Source organism: Petaurus breviceps, unplaced genomic scaffold, assembly GCF_028583685.1.
Source record: "Petaurus breviceps papuanus isolate PSGF00001 unplaced genomic scaffold, PetGlider_PUasm1.0 227, whole genome shotgun sequence".
Classification (NCBI taxonomy): Eukaryota; Metazoa; Chordata; class Mammalia; order Diprotodontia; family Petauridae; genus Petaurus; species Petaurus breviceps.
The window spans coordinates 3,783,367-3,805,308 of NW_027185896.1; the positions used below are offsets into that span (position 1 = coordinate 3,783,367).

Genomic DNA, 21,942 nt, shown 5'->3' on the forward strand with positions numbered 1-21,942 from the left:
GCCATTTAATTTTCAGATATAAATTTTCCAGTTTGGGCACTAGAACTCATATTGATTTGTCAATCAGCTGTATTTTGAACAGAAACTCCCACTTTCCAAGGCTCCTAAGGCACCCTACCATTTAAAGGGTGTCCTATAGCCAGCTCAAATTGATGCTTGAGAGTCAACTGTTAAATTTTCAGAAAACAAAATGCTATGAATCAGGGCTTGATTATTATTTTTTTAATTGTTAAGATCTGAGAAAGTGACATAGAAAACACTGATAATTCAGATTAAACATAATAGTATGTGATGGGTGCATTTTTTTTTTTACAGATACAGTTGTTAAATATATACCAGCACATCCCTTCTAATAATGATCAACTTTTGTTATTCAGGAAAAGGTTAAGTGAACTGTGTTTTGTCCACACCCTTACTGATCCTCTTCCTTCCTACTACAAGCTGAATTTAGAGAGGAAAAGAAAATTTTTTGCCACCAGATGTCAGGCAAGAAAAGGAAAGAGGCTAAAATTTGAATTATAAAATTGAGTTTGCAAAAGCAACGAAAGAGAGAGAGAGAGAGAGAGAGAGAGAGAGAGAGAGAGAGAGAGAGAGAGAGAGAGAGAGAGAGAGAGAGAGAGAGAGATGGATATATATAGATACATATATTCTTTTTAAAAAATCAAAGATTTTAAAATATGACTACTTGAAGGATATGTGATTTTGTTAGTGTTTTCCCTTGTACCAATGCTATAGATTATCACCTTTCCAAACCTTAGACACCATTTTGATTAAAAAAAAAAAATTTGTTTTGAGGGGGGAAAATCTATCCCTAGTGATCTGTTTTCAGATGATGACTCTCTGCACTTATGAAAACTAGTCCTCAAATGAGAGAAGTGTTGAACAATACTGGTAAAGACTTCTACAACCCAGGATCATCAATTAAAGATAAAACATTAGGACTTCTATAAGTAAGTATGAATTACATCATAAGTAAGTCAATACACACAAGTATCAAAAGGTTAAGGGAAATGTTAGCCAAACAGCCAGACTAAGGCAGAATATTTTGTAGTAGAACAATCCATAAAAATATAGTCACTAAGAAGGTAAATATACATGTAAATTGTGGCCTAGGACCCCCTAAAATTCTGATTTCTCATGGACTAGATCAGATTTCAAGAGAAAATGACATATTAGTATCTGGAATATACTCTGAGGAAAATCCTCAGACTTTGCAAGCGTCTAGATTTCTTCAAAATTAACTAATGTGGTCCCAAGCTTCTACATAATCACTAAGGTAACAAGTACATTTTGAATAGAGGACAGTCTTTAACTTTGCCCCACAGAAAATTCAGAAATGCAAAAGATTCATAAAAGTCTATAAATGCAAAAAAAAAAAAAACATAATCAAATTACTCATGGGAATCCCTAAGCAGTTACAGAAAACACATGCAACAGCATAGCTCTTCTGGAAGGAACTGAACGCTTGTCTGTCCTACAGAGTCTTTGCTGTTGTTCACTTGTGAAGAGGACCAATGATGTCACGGGGTGATGGCTTGACTCGCATGTGAATTGGTTTTAAGTGAGGCAGTTACACAAAGTCATCAGCCTCACCCTCTCTTCCAGAATCATCGAAGTCCAGTAGCAAGGCAAAGGTTAGGACCACTGATGATGGCCTGGGATACTGATGACCTTGGAATCTTCAAGTGCTCCAGAGCTCCTGATTTTAGACACCTTCATGGCCACTGGAACAAAACGTTCTCATATACCCATTCTACTGGTGAAATCTTCACATGCTTGTGGTAGACATCCCCCTACCTCACCAATGAATTGGAGGCCTCTTGGTTACCCACAGCCTAGCTCACCCCATCTGCTGAGACAGTTCTACTGGGCTGTGGACTTTGTGCATGCTGCAGCTTCTTGGAGACACAGGTGAGAGTTCGGTGAAAGGTGGACACCAAAGGTAGATGAGCAACCCTGGAAAGGGCTCAATAAGCTCTCACACCAGGGTGCTACTTCTCCCCGAATATCCCCCCTCCCTCTTTGGGGTTTGCCATTCATGAAGCAAAATCTTTCATCTTTCTCATTGGAAATAATCTTCTCTCTTCTAAGAATCTGGAAGAAAATTATGTCTTTCATCCATTTATCAACATAGTACATTGAATTATGTTATTCATGTATACAGAGGCAGGTAGGTGACTCAGTGGATAGGACAGTAGACATGAATCAGGAGGTCTTCAAATTGCACCTCCACCCCTTAATAACCATGTGACCTTGAGCAAGTCACTTGAGCTCTGTTTCTATTTCCTCATCCTTAAAATGGGGATAGTAACCCACTTCTCAAGGTTGTTGTGAGGATAAAATAAGGTTATATTCTTAAAGAGTTTTTCACACTTCAAAGCACTAGGAAAATGCTAATTATTATTACTATTATTACACCTTATCTTACATTCTCTACTAGATTTTAAGCCCCTTTAGGTCAGAGACCAAACTTCATTCTTTATATCTTCGTCCACACTTAACATAGTTTGGGGCACACAGTAGACACCTTTGGCCACGTTAAAATTTAACATATGCAAATCAATCTGCAATTTTATGGATTTCATCTCTGTGGTTGGAAAGTTGATTAAAAAGGGACAGAAAACCACAAAGCAATTCATTTGAAACCTAGCTAAATCCAAACAGTATCTTACTCCCAAGAACTGGAAAGAAACTAGAGAGAAAGCACTAACCTGACTATTCTTCCTTCAAGTTCCAGATAATTTTTCTTATATGAAATCTAATTAGGTTTGAAGCATCTGGTTTTGAGAGAGAGAGAGAGAGAGATAAAACCACTTGTGTGGTCTCAGGATATCCTCATCTCCCCTCCAATTCTGACAGAGAACAACTCAGAGTTCCCGTCTTTATAGCATTGTCTACTTTATAAAGACCTTTCCTCACAATAATCCTTTGAGGACAGCAGTACAAGAGTGACTATCTCCACTTCAGACTAAACTGAGGATTAGTGAGAGGAAATTATTTGCCTAAAATCAGTCGAATTAGAAAACTGGAGAGCTAGGGACTAAGGTCCAGCTGATTTTTTCCAGACCAAGTTTTCTTTGACTGTTTTATGGAGATGAGCAGAGTAGAGAAAAGCTCCTTGAATGTCAGTTCTTTGATGGCACTGTTTTGTTTTTCCCTTTCAATCACAAGTGTCTTGTTCAGTTCTTTGTGCATAGAAGGCACTTTATCATTGGGGGAGAGAGTATTTTATCGTATTAACTGAGAACTAAGGTAAATTGCATTTCCAGTGTTGGCTCTGCTTTGGGCAAATCACTTCATCCCTGGGGAACTCTTCTGTAAACAAAGGGCATTGAGCTAGATGGTTTTTAAAGTCCCTTTAAATCTGAGATTCAGTGAATCTCTGTTTCCAAATTCTGGGCAGTGTTACAGCTCATAAAAATCAGTTTGGTATTCACAAAGCTAAATGTCTTCTAATTCCCTACTTCAACATTTGTGTCTTGTATCTTGAAACTATAAATCAAATATTCAAATCCAAGAAATATAAGGAGAAAAGCAGTTTTCTCAGGAAAAGGTAGGGGAAAAGAAGGTCCATTTGTTCCAAAGGATTCAGAAATTTGCCATCACAAATGTAGGCAAGGGAAGTCTGAAATCTGACTGTTTATATTTGCACTGATCCAAAACCAAACAAACCAAAGGGTTGTGTCTATGACAACTTAAAGCTCGGTCGTGGCATGGATGTGGGGATGTGTGCTTTTCATAATAAGATAGCTTTCAAAATGTGTTGATGCCCTAGTTATTATATTGAAACACATGACTGGATAGCAGAAAGCTGCCAGATTTCGATAGATTTGCTCGAGTTACCATGTGAATGTTTAATCATGTTTAATATATTGTTGCTTGGCTACATCCAGAAAACAATTCTATTCATTTGAAGGAAATGCAGTGTGACCATCTGCTTTGCCTCTTTACCCTAATAACCAAGGGCCTTTCCATCTGACTGGCACCTGAAACCTCCTTTATTATTGTTACCCCCAATTAGAACATGAGCTTCTTGAGAACAGGGATTTTGTTGTTTTCTAATTCCAGGCCCAATATTTTTCACATAGCAAACACTTAAATGCTCATTCACTCATCATTCATCTCTTCGCCTCAAAGCAGGTCTATGTTTAATATTAATAAACTAAAATCACTAGACGAGGTATACATGCAATAAAGTTTTTTCAAGGTTTTATAGATTACTTTTTTATACACAATCATTTATTGATTATTGATTAATTTTTATATATTTATTTTATATATATTCATATATATTACAAATAAAAAATAATAAAAATAAATAAATAATAAAATAAAAAATATATTTTATATATTTATAATTATTGATTAACTCTCCTTTGTAAAAAAAAAAAAGAAAAACAAGTTAGCAAAGCTAACCACCCCAGGGCCCATATAGAAGTTTGTAACATTTTACATCCATAGTCCCTACCCTCTCTACCAAGAGGAAGTAGACATTGTCCACCATCATCCATCTACTGGAATCAGTACTGGTCACTCATTCAATATGGCATTGGGAATCACCAAAATATTTGAAGATGAGAAATATTAAAGAGTTGACTTCTGCAGAAATTGCTAATTAGTCCTACCCACTTTAATATGTATCACCAACCAGTGCAGATTAATAAAGTATGGTCTGTAACCCAGGCCGCAATAAATATAAGGAGATGGTCACCTGAGAAACATTACTGTGTAGGTAGATAGGAATCAGAGTTGGGGCACTTACCTGTCCTTAAAAAATTCACTTAATCTATTAGACCTCTAGTTTCAAAGAGGAAATGGAACTAGATAATGTCTAAGGCCCATTCGAGTGCTAAATCCCACCATCCTGTGAATTTTTTTCCCCAGAGGTGAACTGCTCAAGGAAAGGCTATCTGTATTGGTACCATCAGTCAATCAGTCAACAAAATTAATGAAGGATCTGCTATGTGAGCTAAGCAATGGGAATACAAAGAAAGATAGAAGATAGCCCCATGGTCATGGAGAAGAAAGACCCCAGGCTTCCATCTCTACTTGGAAATGCCCTGCTGTAAGAAGGAAGGAAGAAAACAAGTATTTATTAAGGACCTAATGTGTATCAGGCTCTGTGCTAAGCATTTTACTGATGTTCTCTCATCTGATACTCACAGCAACTCTGGCAAGCAGGTGCTGTTATTATCCCCATTTTATAATTGAGTAAACTGAGGCAAGCAAAGGTTAAGTTGCCCAGGACCACACAGCTAGTAAGTATCTAAAACAAGATTCGAATCCAGGTCTTCTGATTCCAGGTCTAGCACTCTATTCTCTGTGCTGAGCACACTAAGCAATGTGGTTTCATCGCTACAGAGAAGGCATTGGAGCCAGCAAGACTTGGATTCACATCCTACTTCTGACACAGTCACCATAAGACCCTGGGTAACTCATCTAACCACTCGGTGCTTTAGGCAACTCTAAGGCTATAAGGTGCATAGAAACTACCATCTTGCAACAGAAGAAGTTTCTTACCCAGAGTTCCCTACATCAATGAAATCACAAATCCAGTCCTGATTCCAAACCAGAATTCTAAAACATTCCAAGCCTCAGACACTTTATGGTGCTTCAATTTCCTCATCTGTAAAATGGGGTATGATGTTTACACAACTCACTTCACAGAGTTTTTGCTAGGAAAATTTAGCAGGGATAGACATCCTCCCAGTCATGACATATGGCTTTGTACATGTATGAATATGTATGACCAGAAAAAGGATCAGGAGAGCCATGAGAGAGTGAGGAATAACAGATAGGCAGCCCACATGTTTTGTTGATCTATACACAATATTAACAGAGAATGTAAAAAAAGAGCCCTGCTCAGTAAGGCATGGCTAGATTGAGATCTGTGCCAATAGAGATGGTACAAATGCCAGCAAGATTCCTCAAAGGATCATGGCCTATATCTCTCTCAGTTCCCCTTTTTATCTAAGACCTCATGTTGTTTGAAAGAAAACTGTTTCTGATGCTGCCATTTCTAGGATTAAATGTCAACTCTAACACTGAATCTCTTTCCCCATCATCATGTTTCATATCGATGGAACTGGAAAAGAGCGTCTGTGGATGATTACAATTGTTCACAGGAATTCGTGTTCTCTAAAAGCCATAACCAGTCTTTTCCACATCAATCTTTGCAGTCGAGCCTGTTGGCAATGATAAAATGTGGGGGTGATCTTGATAATAAAATGAAAAGAACATTAATTTTCCTGATGTTGATTTTTTTCCCTTTTCCTTAAGTCTATTGAACAATCATCATCAGGCTGGTAAAAATCTTTAACTGTTGTAAGCTAAATGTATGGTCTCCAAGCCTCAGTTTCCTTACCCATAAGATGAGAGGGCTAGAAAAAATGATCTTTAAGGCCCTACTACTTCTAAATCCCACAATCTTCATAGGATTTCAAGGTTTGAAAGTTTCAGAGGCTGTCTATGCCAGCCAGTAGCTGACAAGAATACCTTCTACAATATTCATGATAATTGTGCACATTCATAAATCCATCCTATTTATCTCCAACCATCAGTTACTATCATCCACATCTTACCTTAGAGGAGAAAAAGGACTGAAGGACTTATAATAGGGGAAAGGAGTCCCTAAATATGGCAATAAAAGCAATTAGACAGGAGTATAAAGGACACCCATAAGAATAACAAATAAAAAGCAGGTGGTGATAGCTTAAATGACCATGAAAGCCGGCAGCAGAATTCCAGAATTTCAGTACAGGTTATTTGCTTAAGAAATCACTGCAGGGAAGTTTAACATTTCTAGTTGAGTGGCAGAATGATTGAATGCCTGTATAATCTGGTGATCAAATGTCATTAGGGGAAAGTACTTTGGGGACTAGAGGGCACTGTGGGAATTGAAAAGATCTAGCCATTATCCATTTTTTCACCTCACGTAGAGATGGGGATTAGACCTATGATTTCATCAATGTGAGGAACTCCCAGATGAGGAAATTCCCTCTACCAATGCAGGTTGACACTTTCTGAGAAACTTATAGTCTTAGAGAGTTTGCTAAAGCATTGAGAAATTAAATGATTTACCCAGAACCATGCAGCCAGTATGTTTCATAAGTGGAACTTGAAACTTAAATTCATGTGTTTCTGGCTTCAAGCTCAGCTCTCTCTATCCATGTACATCCCTCTATCTCTCCCTTTTCATATGCCACCATTTTGTTTTTGTTTTTTTAATTATGTGAGTAAACCCCAGCAAGCACACATGAAATATGACCTGCTGAAAAGTAAACTAATTTGGAAGAAGTATTGCCTTCTTCCCATGGGTAACACAGATGACACCAGCCTTAGAGCAATGAATATTTATATGGCTGCCATTTTATAGAACATAATTCCAAGTGTCTGATATTCAGTTTCCTTCTTTTAATAATGAAGGCTTTAGGCTGGATGATGTCTAAAGTACTTTCCATCCTTATCATTCTATGATTATACATCAGCAAGACACAAGGGATATCAAATGTTACCTTGTATGCACCCACAGAAAGACACTAATCTGTCCTTGTTTTGCAATAATATGACATGACATTCATATATTTGGGGTAGCTTGAAGTGACTTTTCTATTTAGGAAAGAAAGTTTTATTAAAGATGCCAAAGATACACCACCTTTTCTTTATTTTTATTAACAATATGTCGTATCATGATCAATTCTTAATATTTCATGGTTCTTGGCTTTCATGGGGGACAGATACTAGAAAAACACTATCACTGGAAACTGGTAAGCAGAGTAATTCTAAGGCAAATTTAGATACTGAGACCTTCCTCACATCCCATCTACTAGACAGATAGATACACTTTTAGGTTAACAAATGTGACTATCCCCTTGATTGATTGGTTGATTGGTTATTGTACTTTGCACTCAGAGGTTTAAAATTACATCATTATGTCAGAGTCAAGGGACAGTGTGTCCAACTGTGACTGATCAGACCAATACAAGCTCAGAAGGCTCTACCACATATCAGGCACAAATAGCCCTTATGACCATTTGGGCGTAAATTTGCACATCTCGCATTTCTTTTGGGCTCACAATGTCCCCTGGGAGAATTAAGCCTAACCTAGATTACTTCAAGATACATTGTGTGCCATGTACTTTGACTCTGTAAGGCATAGACATTTTGAAGGAAGACTGACCATGTTGGGAAAGGAAATTATAAAGAAAGCATGCATTAGTGGGATGTTTGCTAGGGAATGCTTTGGACAGGCAGGCAGCATGATGCCACTGTTTGCCTTAGGGCCAAGGGAGAGGGATCAAAAGGAGATGTGGAAGGCAGAAGACCAGTTTTACTTATTCACCATGGTCTATTTAGGACTATTATGGCCAAGACTGCCTAGTGTTGCTGTTGGAAAGCAGCTCCCCTTTTGTCTTGGACATGCTTCTGTTGCCTAACATACTATGTAAATGTGAGTCAAGGTACCCAGAGGCAGCAGAATATACTGTTAATAGCATAGATTTTCAGTGAGAAGAAATAGCACAAAAGGTAGGTATTCTATCTCTCCCAAAATGACAACAGTTTCCTAGACATAAACACCCTTGAAAACCAAAGTGTGGAGAAAAACTAGAGCTGAGTTAAGCTAAGTCCCTTAGCCCATCTTAACTGCAAGCACTCTCCTTCCCAGGGTTTCTTGTTCTTAGCTGTTGGGATTGTCAAGATTCTGGGAAACCCATATGGGAAACTTATGTCTAATTTTGCAAATAAGTTTTTATGCTGGGAAACATTGTGAATTACAAATAGGCCTCAAGTAAGATAAAACTCATTTGTTTTACTAGACCTAGTGAAGTACTGGAGAGGTACTTCATCTTTCAATTGTGATTATTTTTGTTCAATGGAGGTGGGGATAGGTAGTGAGGGGGGCAGATTATAAATGGATAAAAATAAATTGTTTTAAAAAGTGTTTGGGACTCAATAGTCTCTTACGTCCTTTCCAGATCTAAATCAATGATACTATAAACTTTAAAGTGCTGTACAAATGCTAGTCACTAAAAAGGCAAATGGCTATTACTTGGAGTCAGAATATGTCTTCCAGTCCTAGTTCTTCCACTTTTTGACCATGTGGTCTCAAGCAAAACTCTTCTCATTTGAGGATTTCAGCCCCCTCCTCTGGAAAAAGGAGAGGGTAGGACTGGATCATCCACTTCTGAATCTCTATAGCCAAGAAGTTGTTATTGGATGCCCATTTTTTATATGTATTATGAGAAATCCTGTAGAGCAGAGGTGTCAAAAATCCTTGGATGCATGTGACCACAACACTCCCAAGTAAACGCAGCCTGAACCACACTAAAATGTAATTGGGAAATATTTAACAAAATAAATAAAACTACACAAAAACATAGACAATGTTCATTTATAATTTTCTAAGTCAATATGTGGCCTGCTAGGATGTGTTTGTATATGACACCATTGCTGTAGATGCATATGAATAGGAAATCAAACTCCACTGTCCGTAAACTCATGGACATGGATCTTTATACAAAATCCAAGCCCCATTCCTAATACATCCATCCTCCTATCACATCAGCTCCCCAGCTTGCTATTTCTAATGTATGTAATTATTAATAATAACAGGGTAAGGGGAGAACAGAAACTCCAGAGATATCATGAAGCCACTGCTGGGAAACCTGCCATAGGGATAGGGAAAATCAGGGTGGAGATAGGTGAAGGAACTTACCTGTGGGTCATTAACTAGGACACTTGGGAAGAGCACCCACAGAATTAAGTCTACTTTGTGGTGTTGTCCATTGAAGGTTTTACTGTAATTCACGTCACTTGGCTTTTCACCAAAGAAGTCCTACATATCACGAAGTGGGCAATTTTCTGATGAAAATAAATTCATCCAAAGAAGGACTATGAAAAAAAAGAATCTTCCACCACTTCTTTACAGAAGTGGCCAGCTATGAGTGTGGAACTGTGTACAATATCAGACTTTTCTAATAAGTTGGTTTGTTCTACTGATCTATTTTATTTCAAGTTCTCATCTCTGGGACACCAGACTTTTTCGATGTGAGCACTTGTTATCCTAACTGGACCCAGACCTATGACAATTTCTGGGCTCTATCTATCCCATGCTACCCTCTTGTCACTCCCCAACTGACCAATTTAACTAATAAGTCTTAACTTTAATAATTCAATAAAATCTATTCAAGGACATTATAACAATATATTGAAAAATAACTTTACTACTCTAGCTCTGAGAATGGTAATACATCAACACTTGTCTTCCCAGAAAGAATTTGTCAATCAAATGCCCTATAGTTCCAGCCATTCCTTCTGACTTCTCTGTTCCCTGGCTATCAGCCCCCCTCTGCTTCTTCATTCTTTTCTAATCTTCATTATAAGGGATGGCTCTCCTTTCCTATAAGGAAAGGCAAGCATGGATAGAATGGACAATATAAGGGATATAGAAACAAAAGGACAATGTAATTGTCTTTAAAGGTTCATTAAAAGTAGTACTTTCAACATGTGCATGTGTACAGTGATGGTATCCCTCATTGTGCTTTTTTGCATAGTTTGAGAAATTGCTATCATTTGTGTAGCACCCCATGGGCTTCACAAAGCACTTTATACACACACACACACACACACACACACACACACACACACACACATATATAGCATATAATATTTCATCAGTATCATCATACCTAGCACTGGTATTTTGAAGGTTTGTAAAACACTTCACAAATATTCCTCATTTTGCCCTCACAACAAACTGGAAAGGTAGGTGCTATTGTTATCCTCATTTTATAGATAAAAAATTGAGGTAGAGAGAGGTACAGTGACTTACCCAAGGTCACATAGCAAATATTTGAGGCAAGATTCGAACTTAAATTTTCTTGACTCAAGTTCAGCATTCTATCCACTAAACCACTTAGTTGCCCATAGGAAGTACAGAGTGTGGATGAAGGGGCGCAGATCTAGAAGGCACTGATGGAATATGCAGAGATGTGGGCAGCATGTTAGACTAGATTTGGAGTCAAAGACCCGGGTTCAAAGTTTGGCTCTGCCACTTTCTGTTTCCTTTCAGGAATGTCTCCGAACTGTTTAGGGTCTCTGTTTCTTCTTCAGTAAAACCAAGGATTTGTACTATGTCAGTGGTTTCAAAGGGTATGTTATAAGTTGTCAATAGCTGTACTAGGAATTGAATGGAACTTATACTTGTAAGTGCACGTGTAAAAAATGAAGGAAACAAGCATTTGTTAAGGACCCATTATGCACCGTCTCAGTTGATCATCATAACTACTTTGGGAGATAAGTGCTATTATCATCCCCATTTTACAGATGAGAAAGCAGAGACAAATAGAGGTTAAATGACTTGCCCAAAGTCACACAGTTACTAAGCATCTGAGGCTGGATTTGAACTTAGGTCTCCTTGACTCCAGGCCTAAGGCTCTATCTACTGCACACCTAATTACCTCCTTGGCAGACTCCATAAGTTTCCTAACTCTCCCTTAGGGAGCCTAATTCCTCAAAGCAAAAAATAAATCTGTGTGATGAGTTTTTAAAAAATTTAAAACCACCTACTTATATGATCTCTGAGGTCCTTCCTTGTTCTTGAGATCCTATGGGATCTGTTTCCATGGAGAGTAGAGAAGCAGGAGAACTTAGAATGGAAGGAGGACAGAGGCACTGGGCAATAGAAAGTCAAAATGGCCATGGTATAGTAGAAGCAGGCAAGTTGATGGAGGGGAGGACCTTTCTGCAATCTTTACTTAGGAGCAGAGATAGTGAACTTATGTTCTCAACCATAGACTCTAAAAATGAAAAAAGCCAGCATCCTATAGGTTTCTTATTACACAGAGGCAGAATCTCAACTGCTGACTTCTACAATTTTGATTCAAAAATAATTTACATGCAATTAATTCTTTCATTAACTCCACTCTATGTTCTTGGCAAACTATAGTCCCTTTAAGAGTCATTTTTACAATTTGTTGGGATTTCATTTATGGTACGAGACTCTCTGCTCAGGGGATCTGTTTAATGTTCACTGGATAGAGGTTAATCCTTTCAGGACGAAAACTAGAGCAAACCACATAACATCTGGGGATGATTAAACTTTGCAGCTTGGGGTTCATGTAAGATATTCAGTGAAAAAATGGTCTTGATTTTAAACTCCCACTGTATTTTGCCTGTTGTTTATAAATCGTGGTTCTGGAAGATAAAGTCCTGGAAGAAAAGTAATCTTTGCACTAAGATGTATCCTTCTCTATTGTTGTTTGTTGTTGAATCATTTCAATCATATCCAACTCTTCATGACCCCATTTGGGATTTTCTTGGCAAAGCTAGTGGAATACTTTTACCATTCCCTTCTCCGCTCATTTTAGAGATGAATTATGGTTGAGTGACGTGCCCAGGGTCACATAGCTAGTAAGTGTCTGAGATCACATTTGAACTCAAGTCTTTCTGACTTCAGGCTGGCCCCATCCACTATGCCACCTAGCTCATTGTTTTCTATTGGTTCTTGACAAAAACAAGCTCACAGAATGCCACTTGAAATCAAGACTAAGGTGTCTCTCACCCCCACCCCACTCTCTCTGTTTCTTTCTCTCTCTCTCTCTCCCTCCCTCCCTACCTCCCTCTCTAGCCTACATAAGACTGAGCCAATGGCTTATAGGATCAGAAGTACGTAAGGAATAACCACCTGAGTGCATTGTAAAGGATACCTATCAGACAATGTCTTAGAATGATGATGGCATTCTAGCCATGAGACACAACCCCAACTCATCTGAAGTCAACACATAGCTAAGGATTCTGGAACCTTTGGCCACTTGCCTGATTCAGGACCTATGCAATAAGAAACACATGAATATAATATGTAATATCCCTGGACCTCAGTTTCCTCATCTGTAAGATAAAAGATATAGGACTAGATGGTCTGTGAGGTCCCTTCCTGCTCTAGAACTGTTTATATAATATACACAGTGGTTCTCCCCTTTAATTTCAGAAGGATATGATTATGTGCAACTTCCCATTATCAATCTAGATTTTTACCTATAATTAATTCTTTTGGCACAAATATAACCAGAAAAGCAGCCAGCTTCCAGCTGATGCATTACTACTACTCCCCAAGTGGCTTTAGGCAGTGGGAAAAAATGCTGGTGTCTAGCCTCTGGCCTCTAGCCTTTTAGCCTCTGGCCTCTAACATGCACTAACTTTACTCTAAAAACAAGTCCCAAAAACCCTAAATAGGAAGATTCATTCACTTCTTTCCCTTCCCAACCACCCTACCAAAAGCAACCAGGCAAGTTTCCTCTACAGGCTAAACATAAAGCCTTACCAGGGATTTGTTCTAACTGGCTCCTACTGACTCCTCATTTTACTATTGTAAAATTTTTGTTGTGATCAGTCATGGAAAGGACTGCCCTCTTCCTGCAGGAGAAGAGAATAAAATGTCCTGTTTTTATACTGAGAAGCCTCTGTGTTCTTGATTAAATTTTGAATGGGGTTTTTCACCCCACACACCTCTTTGTGACATGGAAGTGATCCTGGATTCTTAAAGGCAATGTCAACTGTGCATGATTTTGACAGGTCAAGAAGCTGAAAAGGTTTCAAATATGTACCCAACAATGAACTCTGTATATGTGTTGTCTAAGACTCAACCTAAGTAGGATAGTACTCATGCCCAGAGGTATTACCTACTAGATTTTTTTCCCCCACAGTATCTTTCTACTCAACTGTGGAGAAAATGTAGGCAGAATTAGCAGAGGGAATACCCACACTGATGAAACCATAGATTTTCTTTATTGGAAGAATAAAGCACCTTCTTAATTTAGATTTCAGATTGCTTTCCAGGATTATAATTTGATATTAAAATATTACTTGGCCTTACTCAATCTTGATCTCTCAAAATAAAAATTTGTTTTTGTTTTTTAGGTTTTTTTTTTTTGCTTTTTGGAGTGGGGAAGGCAGGGCAATTGGGGTTAAATGACTTGCCCAAAGTCACATGGCTAGTGTTAAGAGTCTGAGGTTGGATTTGAACTCAGGTCCTCCTGACTCCAGGACTGGTGCTCTATTCACTGCACCACTTTGCCACCCCAAAATAAAAAAATTTTAATTGTGGCAACAGAGTATATAACATAGGCAAGTCTTAACCTCTTAGCTCTCACAGACAACTTTCTAAGGCTAGAAATTCCAGATCAGTTACCAATCCCCCTCCCAGTAGAAGAAGATTCCACATCAAGAACTCCTCATGCTGATGAAAATGTGATTCTGGAAAAAAATAGTCACACACTAAAAGTAATTGTCTTAAAAATCCTATTGGACACTGGGAACAATCAAGTTTTTGTCCCTTTTGTTTCATACAACACAGTGTAACCCCTCTTTTTTATCTCTGGAAACATGTTGACTGGGAAAACAATTTTCCTACAAAGAGACTGTTTTTGTTTAGCTATGGAGCAAGAGACAGAGAATGGTAGAGAATTTACTAAGACTCAGGTCACCCCCTCAGATTGTCCTCCCCTCAACCATTCTTTTTTTCAGGGCAACATTTATTGAACAAAACCTTGTGACCATGAACCTAGTAAGGAACATTGGGGGTGGGGGAAGTGGAAATGTGGGAAAAATAGAAAAAGAAAAAGAAACACAACTTTCCTTCTCTTAGGCACATTTCTAAAGTTCATCACTGTCTTCACTCTCCCTCCTCAGTGGGGAAAAAGAAAATCAATTTCATCCAATGCTCTCTATGTACTACTTCAGAAAAAAAAACATCTCTATAGCCCTTTAAATTTTTTTTTTCAAAAAGCCAGCTCTGTTCTGAATCCTTTCATTTTCTAGAGTGGATAAAACACAGTAGCCAGAAAGTGTTTTCAGCATCAAAAACTTAGTGTTACAAGACATCCTTTCTCACGGTAAGACTAGCAAACACAAATATATTACCATAGATTAAGCTTGCTTTACTATATCAAAGTAATCAAAGATGGGGATACAAGCAAACACATGGCTGGACACATTTAATCTTTTGATGAAAGGGTCATGCCAGGTGACAACTGAAATCAAAACAAACCATGAGGTGCTAGATGCCTTGATTTACATCTCATGAAATTCCATTCTTTTTTAAGTTCATTTCCCTCAGCTAGAGATCAGGGTCAATCCCCTAACTTTATTTTATTTTTCTCTTTTTTTATTTTTTATTTTACATCATTCATTGTCACAAGATTTCAAGTTACAAATTTTCTCCCCAATTTTCCCTACCCTCCACCCCAAACAGCGTTCCCACTGAATATCCCCTCCGCCAATCTGCTCTCTCCCATATCTTCCCCCATTCCCCTTTTGACTTTCCAGTAGGGCACGGTGGATCTCTATGCCCCAGTGCTTCTATATCTCATTTCCCAGTTACATGTAAAATAATAATAATAATATGTATATATATTTTTAAACATTTGATTTTAAAACTTTGGATTCCAGATTCTTTCCCTTCCTCCCTTATCACCCACCCTCACTGGGAAGATAAGCAATTCAATATAGGTTGTACATGTGTAGCTATGCAAAACATTTCCATAGTGGATACATTATGAAAGAGTGACTATATTTCCCTCTATCCTATCCCACCCCCTACTTGTTCTATTCTCTACTTTGATACTGTCCCTTTTCAAAAGTGGGTGCTTACAACTTCCCTCCCCCCACCTGCCCTCCCTTCCATTATCCCCCCTCTCTTCTTCCCTTTTATTCTCCTGTAGGGTGAATGCCTTATTAAATGTGTATATAATTCCCTCCCTAAGCCAAAGTCAATGAGAATAAGGTTGAGTCATTCCCTTTTGCCTTCCTGTTCTTCCCCTCCATTGTAACAATTTTCCCTTGCTTCTTCTATATAATTTACCCCATTCTGTCTCTCCCCATCTCCTCTCATTATATTCCTCTCTCACCTCTTAATTTCACCTTTTAAGTATTATCCCTTCCTGTTAAATTGGTCCTGTGCCCTCTGTCTATGTATACCTGTACACATACATACACACATTCACATATGTATTCATATGCCCATATACCCTCCTATGTAGACATATATATATAGATATGCAATACATATATATACATATATACATTTATATTCCCTTCAACTATTCTCATACTGAGAAAAGTTTCATAAGTTACAATTATCATTTTTCCATGTAGGAATATAAGTAGTTCAACTTTTATAAGTTCCTTATTATTTCCTTTCCCTGTTTACCTTCTCAAGCTTCTCTTGCTTCTTGTATCTGAGTGTCAAATTTTCTATTCAACTCTGGTTTTTTTCATCAAGAATGCTTGAAAGTCCTCCATTCCACCAAATGACTACATCTTCCCCTGGAACAAATTATTCAGTTTTGATGGGTAGGTGATCCTTGCCTCTAATCCCAGTTCCCTTGACCTCTGGAATATCATATTCCAGGCCCTTCGATCCCTCAGTGTAGAAGCTGCCAGGTCCTGAGTTATCCTGATTGTGTTTCCACAATATTGAAATTGTTTCTTCCTGGCTGCTTGTAATATTTTCTCCTTGATCTGGGAACTCCAGAACCTGTCTACAAAATTCCTAGGAGGTTTCTTTTTGGGATGCTTTTCAGGAGGTGATCAGTGGACTCCTTCAACCTCTATTTTGCCCTCTGGTTCTAAAACATCAGGGCAATTTTCCTTGATAATCTCCTGAAGGATGATTTCTAGGTCCTCCTTTGATCATGGCTTTCAGGTAGTCCAACAATTTTTAAATTATCTTTCCTGGATCTATTTTCCGGGTCAGTGTTTTTTCCAATGAGATATTTATCATTGCCTTCTATTTTTCCATCTGTTTGGATCTAATCAATAGTATCTTGATTTCCCATAAAGTCACCAACTTCCATCTGCTCCAATCCAATTCCAAAGGAATGATTCTCTTCAGTGAGCTTTTGAGACTCTTTTTCCATCTGGCAGATTCGGCTTCCCAAGGCATTCTTCTCCTCATTGTCTCCCTGAGCCTCTTTTGCCATCTGAGTTAGTCTATTTTTTAAGATGTTATTTTCTCCCGTCAGGTTGTTCACTCTCATTTCATAATTCTCTTGCATTGTTCTCATTTCTCTTCCCAATTTTTCTTCCACCTCTCCTATTTGATTTTCAAAATCCTTTTTATGCTTCTCAATGGACTGTAACCAGCTTGTATTTTTCTTGGAAGCTTTTGGTGCAGGAGTTCTGACTTCACCATCTTCCTCCTGTTCCATGCCTTGATCTTTTTTGTCCTGAAAATAGGAGTGTAAATTTGGGTTGCTCTATTTGCTTTGCTTCCTTTGCCACTCAATTACTTGATTTTTGAGTCTTTTGCCACAGTAGAACTCTGCTACCAGAAACAGGAACTTTATCCCAAATTCTGGGGTTTCCACAGCTGCTGGAGGTATTAGTTGGGTGCCCTCTGAAGCCTCCACATGCTCTGGAAGACTGCTCATGAACCCCAGGACCTCCACCCTAGACAGAAATCCAGATCCAAGCAGGTTAAAGCAAGAGCTATTACCCCTCAGACTGGTTGCTTGTTTCCCCTACAATTTGCAGACCAGGAGCTCTGAAGCAACCAGGAGCCAGCTGCACAGACTCAGGGCCTCAGCAGCTTCTTGCCCTGGGGACAAAGACTGGATTGCACTAAGAATTCCCAGGTCCCAAAGTCCACACTACACTGACCCCTCACTTCGTCCTTGGCATCCATGGGTTGATAATTCTGGAAACCACCACAGCTGCTGGTGATCTAAAGTCCCTCCAGCCAGCAGCTGGTCAAGCCCACCCTGAGGCTAAAACCTCTGCTCAGGAATGGCTGGGCTCAGCTCCCAGAGCACTGTGCTGGCCGCTTGCTGCCAGCCTGTGAGGCTGTCCTCAGCAGGAGGTTAGCTTCTCTTTGTCATTTTGTATGTATACATGTATATATATATACTATGTATACTTATACTGTATACCATAAACATCAAAGGTGAGTTTCGGACTCAGCTCTTCCTGATGCCAGATCCAATGCCCTATCCACTATTTCACTGCATGTCTATGTACTAATAATCTGTGGACACTTTTCACATGTGTAAAATCCTCACAGATGCCAGACAGAGTCCAAGTGTTTAGGTTGATGCATCAACTCAAAAATTCATACTCAGCTACTATAGAAGACATAAACCTAAGTGTAATGAAAGTAGGAACTTCAACATAGTAAATATTGGAGTAAATTAAGGTCAAATTCTTCTCTACACTAGTAAGAAGCTAAAAGTCAGAAATGTTGCCTCCAACCTTTTTGCATATGTTCATTTCACAGGGAACACATTCCCTGAAGCCAAACTGGAAGGCAAACAAATCAACCAAACTAAAGCAAAGGAACAAAGATAGAGCTTAGCTTTGGAATCAAGAAGTCCTTTTATATGGTTTATAAGGAGAGAATCACAATTCATTTGCAGAGGCAGACAATGGGTTTTAATTTTGTCACAAATGGGAGAAATGAATTAGTCTCAGACAAATTACAACAAGAATTATTTTGTATGTGAGGCAGTGTCTACTACATTAGAAGATGGGAGCAGAGGTATTCACTTCAGTTCTTCCCTGTGAACAATGGGGAATGTAAGTAAGGTACTTCTCCCTCAGGAGAAATTGACTCCAGACTTTTTTTTGATTATGCTCTTTGAGTTCACATCCCTAATATATATATATTTAAGTTACACATATGTGTATTATAGCACTAATATATTTTCTATATTATAAACACATACACAAAAATGAAAACTTTCAAAATAGTTTAAAATCAATTTTAAAATTTTAATTTAAAAATAATTTAAATTCATTAAAAACTAATTTTTTAAAAAATTATTCATCTTAATTTCAATGTATCCAAATTTTAGCATTTAATTTTAATGTATGAAAAATTTACAGTTTTAATTTATTAAAAGTAAACTTTAATTTTAAATTTTAATTTAACAATTTAAAATTAATTTTAAGATAATATTTTTAATGAGAGCAATGCAATCAAATATGATTCACTATTTTAAAAATTCTTTTTGTTTTAACCTTTTGTCACGTATTACTATACAAGTCTGATTCTCTGCCCTACCTATTTTGAAACTGAGTTTTACTGACATAACTGAAAAAAGATACCTCCTAGAGTCCCAGAGATCCAGAAGGGAGGAGTACATCATTGGCCACACTTAGTAAATCATTATATATCTTTTTTCAGTCATCCACCAATTATGGAAAAGTTGTTATTGAAATTCAGCCATTAAATTTCTCTATTCCTTGATGTCAATTAGTTCTCACAAACTAATCAGAAAGGATTGTATTTCTATGTTTTAAACAAAAGAGTTCAGCAATTTGGAAGTACACCCCAAAACACCTTATGCCTTGCATACCCTTTGACCCAGTGATACCACTGTTCTTCATATATCTCATTATTGAACAATGGTGGTGATGTCCACAGGGAGGAGGACAATTAATGATATTAACCAACATTTTCATACTACTATAAGGTTTGCAAGGTGTTTCACATAGATTATCTCATTTGATTTTCCTAAGTCAAATGGACATGGAAATTTCTAGAATTTTATCCAGCTTTATGGCAAATCTTCACTTCATGTGTTCTGATATCCATTTCTCCCCATCGAAAAAAAAATGTTTCCTGGTCATCTTCCAATAATATTTCCTGACAAAAGAATGCATTTTTGTTTTTTGCCACATTGCTTTCCACATGATTTCAGTCATTTTTATCCCAGAAGGAAAAGCAAATGTTTCCCCAAAGTACATAGCTATTTCTGTTATTGTAATGGGCCAGAATACCAGTAAAACTGGGGAGGCTTGAGCTAGCCCCCCACCCTCCAACAACATTAACTGGGATGTTGTGAGCAAAGACATAGTGAATCAGATCAGGGGCTTAGAGTTAGCTTTGCACCCAGGTGAACTGATCTGGACCCCAGCTGTGGGACCTTAGGGTGAGAAGTAAATAAAGTCCGATCTTTGACTCAGGCAACAAGCTCTCCCAGGAAACTTCCTTGTTCCTTGCCAGTGGCTTTTACCTGCTTTTGTCTTCTCTCAAACTGATTTTTAACTGCCTTGAGGACTGCTTTTACCTGGGGGTATTTGAAAATGTTTTTATTAAGTGGATTGTTATTTGAAACTCAGCTCTGAGGAAGCCATTGCACCAGGCATAGGAACCATATCATACAGTACATCTATTAAGCCAAAACACTAGGAAGAGACTTCAAAATATTTATCATGAATCTTAGTGAAATTTTGAAAAGTGCTATTTTAAAGTATTGAATGACTTTAAGCACCATGGAAAAAAATATGAAGGGTGTCTTCACATTTAAAATGCTTATTTTATAAATATCTTGATAATTGTGATGGCTCCATTAAATATTTTCTCAAGGAGACACAGAGAAGATGTTCACTTGAGACAGGGAAGGTCTCTGGAACCATAGAAAGAGGTTCCTGGAAAATTTTGGAGCATTTCACACACCCTGATATTGAATTGAGCACTGACTCCCTTCAATTTTTGTTAGATAATACATGTAAAGTGCTACTCATTTCTGACCATTCCTTCATAGCCAGCATGATGAAAGTGAGTTGTATAACAACAGTTTTAGGTTGCCTTATTTACATAGGCATGCTCAAGAATGTCACAAAAGGCCTGGAAGCTTCCAGAAAAACAACCAATTCATTTAATATATGTCAGAATACCGTTACAGATCAATTTCTTGCAATTGTGGGGAGAACTAACTACTTGAAAGAAAAATGGCCAAACAGAATAATGATGCTGAAATCTTAAAAGCTGCAGCCAAAAAGTTTTAGGCTCAAAAATTATAATGTAAGAGAATAGAAAAATATTATTCAATTCACATAAGTTTAGTTTCAATGTAATTTTTATGGAATATACTGAAAAAAGTAAGCCATACTTGGTTAAAATAATCACAATGGAAAGACTTTTTTCAAGGAATAATATTAGCTTTCATAATTGTGCAATGTTACATAACTTCATATGGGGAAATTTTTGTATGCATATGACATCTTTAAGCAAGATATTTGTGCTGGTATCTTAAGCAAATCCATATAGTTATCTTTTTTTTTTTTTGCTTTTTTAGAGGGGGGAAGTGTAGCAGCAAGCACCCCAAGCATCCTCAGGGTTTGTTCCCACAACAGGTTCTTAGATCTGCTTTGTTAAAGGAAAGCAACTCAAAATGGGTTAACAAGCTTACTTTAATCAGTCAAACATATATCATTTACCTCGTTCAGGGGAAAAAGGTCAGCACCCCGAACTTCAAAGTATACAGGCAGAAGTATCAACACAGAAACAGATCAAGTAGACAGCTTTCCAAACTGTCCAACCATTACATCCATACCAAATCAACATCTGGGTTTCAACATCTGGGTTTTTCAAAGCCGGGGGGCTCTGGACAATGGCTTCCCATAATTCATATCAAATCACAGAACACTTCTCAAAGTGAGCCCCAAAACAAAGCTACACATCAGGGCTTATATAGCCTTCTCCTGGCTCAGAGGATGTAACAACCTTATTGACTCACTGGCCACTCAAGAAGTTATCTACTGAAAAACAAGCCTCCCACCCCAGGCTCTAGGTGCACTTTAGCCTAGGGGCAGGGAAGATCTTTAAAATTTACATTCCCATTACAGGAAGGTAGGGCAATTGGGGTTAAGTGACTTGCCCAAGGTCACATGGTTAATTTTTTTTTCTTTTTGAGTGTTGTGTCTGAGGATGGATTTGAACTCCTGACTCCAGGACCAGTGCTCTATTCACTGCACCACCTAGACACCCTTCATGTTATCTTTTTGACTTAATAAATCTAGGATATGTGTAACATATAGGAATTGCTAGCTATCTAGCTTAAATTATTTTTTTACTTTCTCTTTTCTCTTGCCTCCTCAAAAGGAAGTTAGAGTGTAAATTGTATAAAGGCTAAAACTGTTTTATTTCTTTGTATTACCTAA

General features: G+C 37.8%; 1 long non-coding RNA gene across 1 annotated transcript; it reads right to left on the reverse strand.

The window, feature by feature from the left end:
* Positions 1-211: 211 nt before the first annotated feature.
* Positions 212-11,800, reverse strand: LOC138166924 (uncharacterized). Its single transcript, XR_011169774.1, has 2 exons — positions 11,569-11,800; positions 212-2,094 (listed from the first exon to the last, which is right to left on the reverse strand). It is a non-coding gene; the product is annotated as an uncharacterized lncRNA (long non-coding RNA).
* Positions 11,801-21,942: the final 10,142 nt, after the last annotated feature.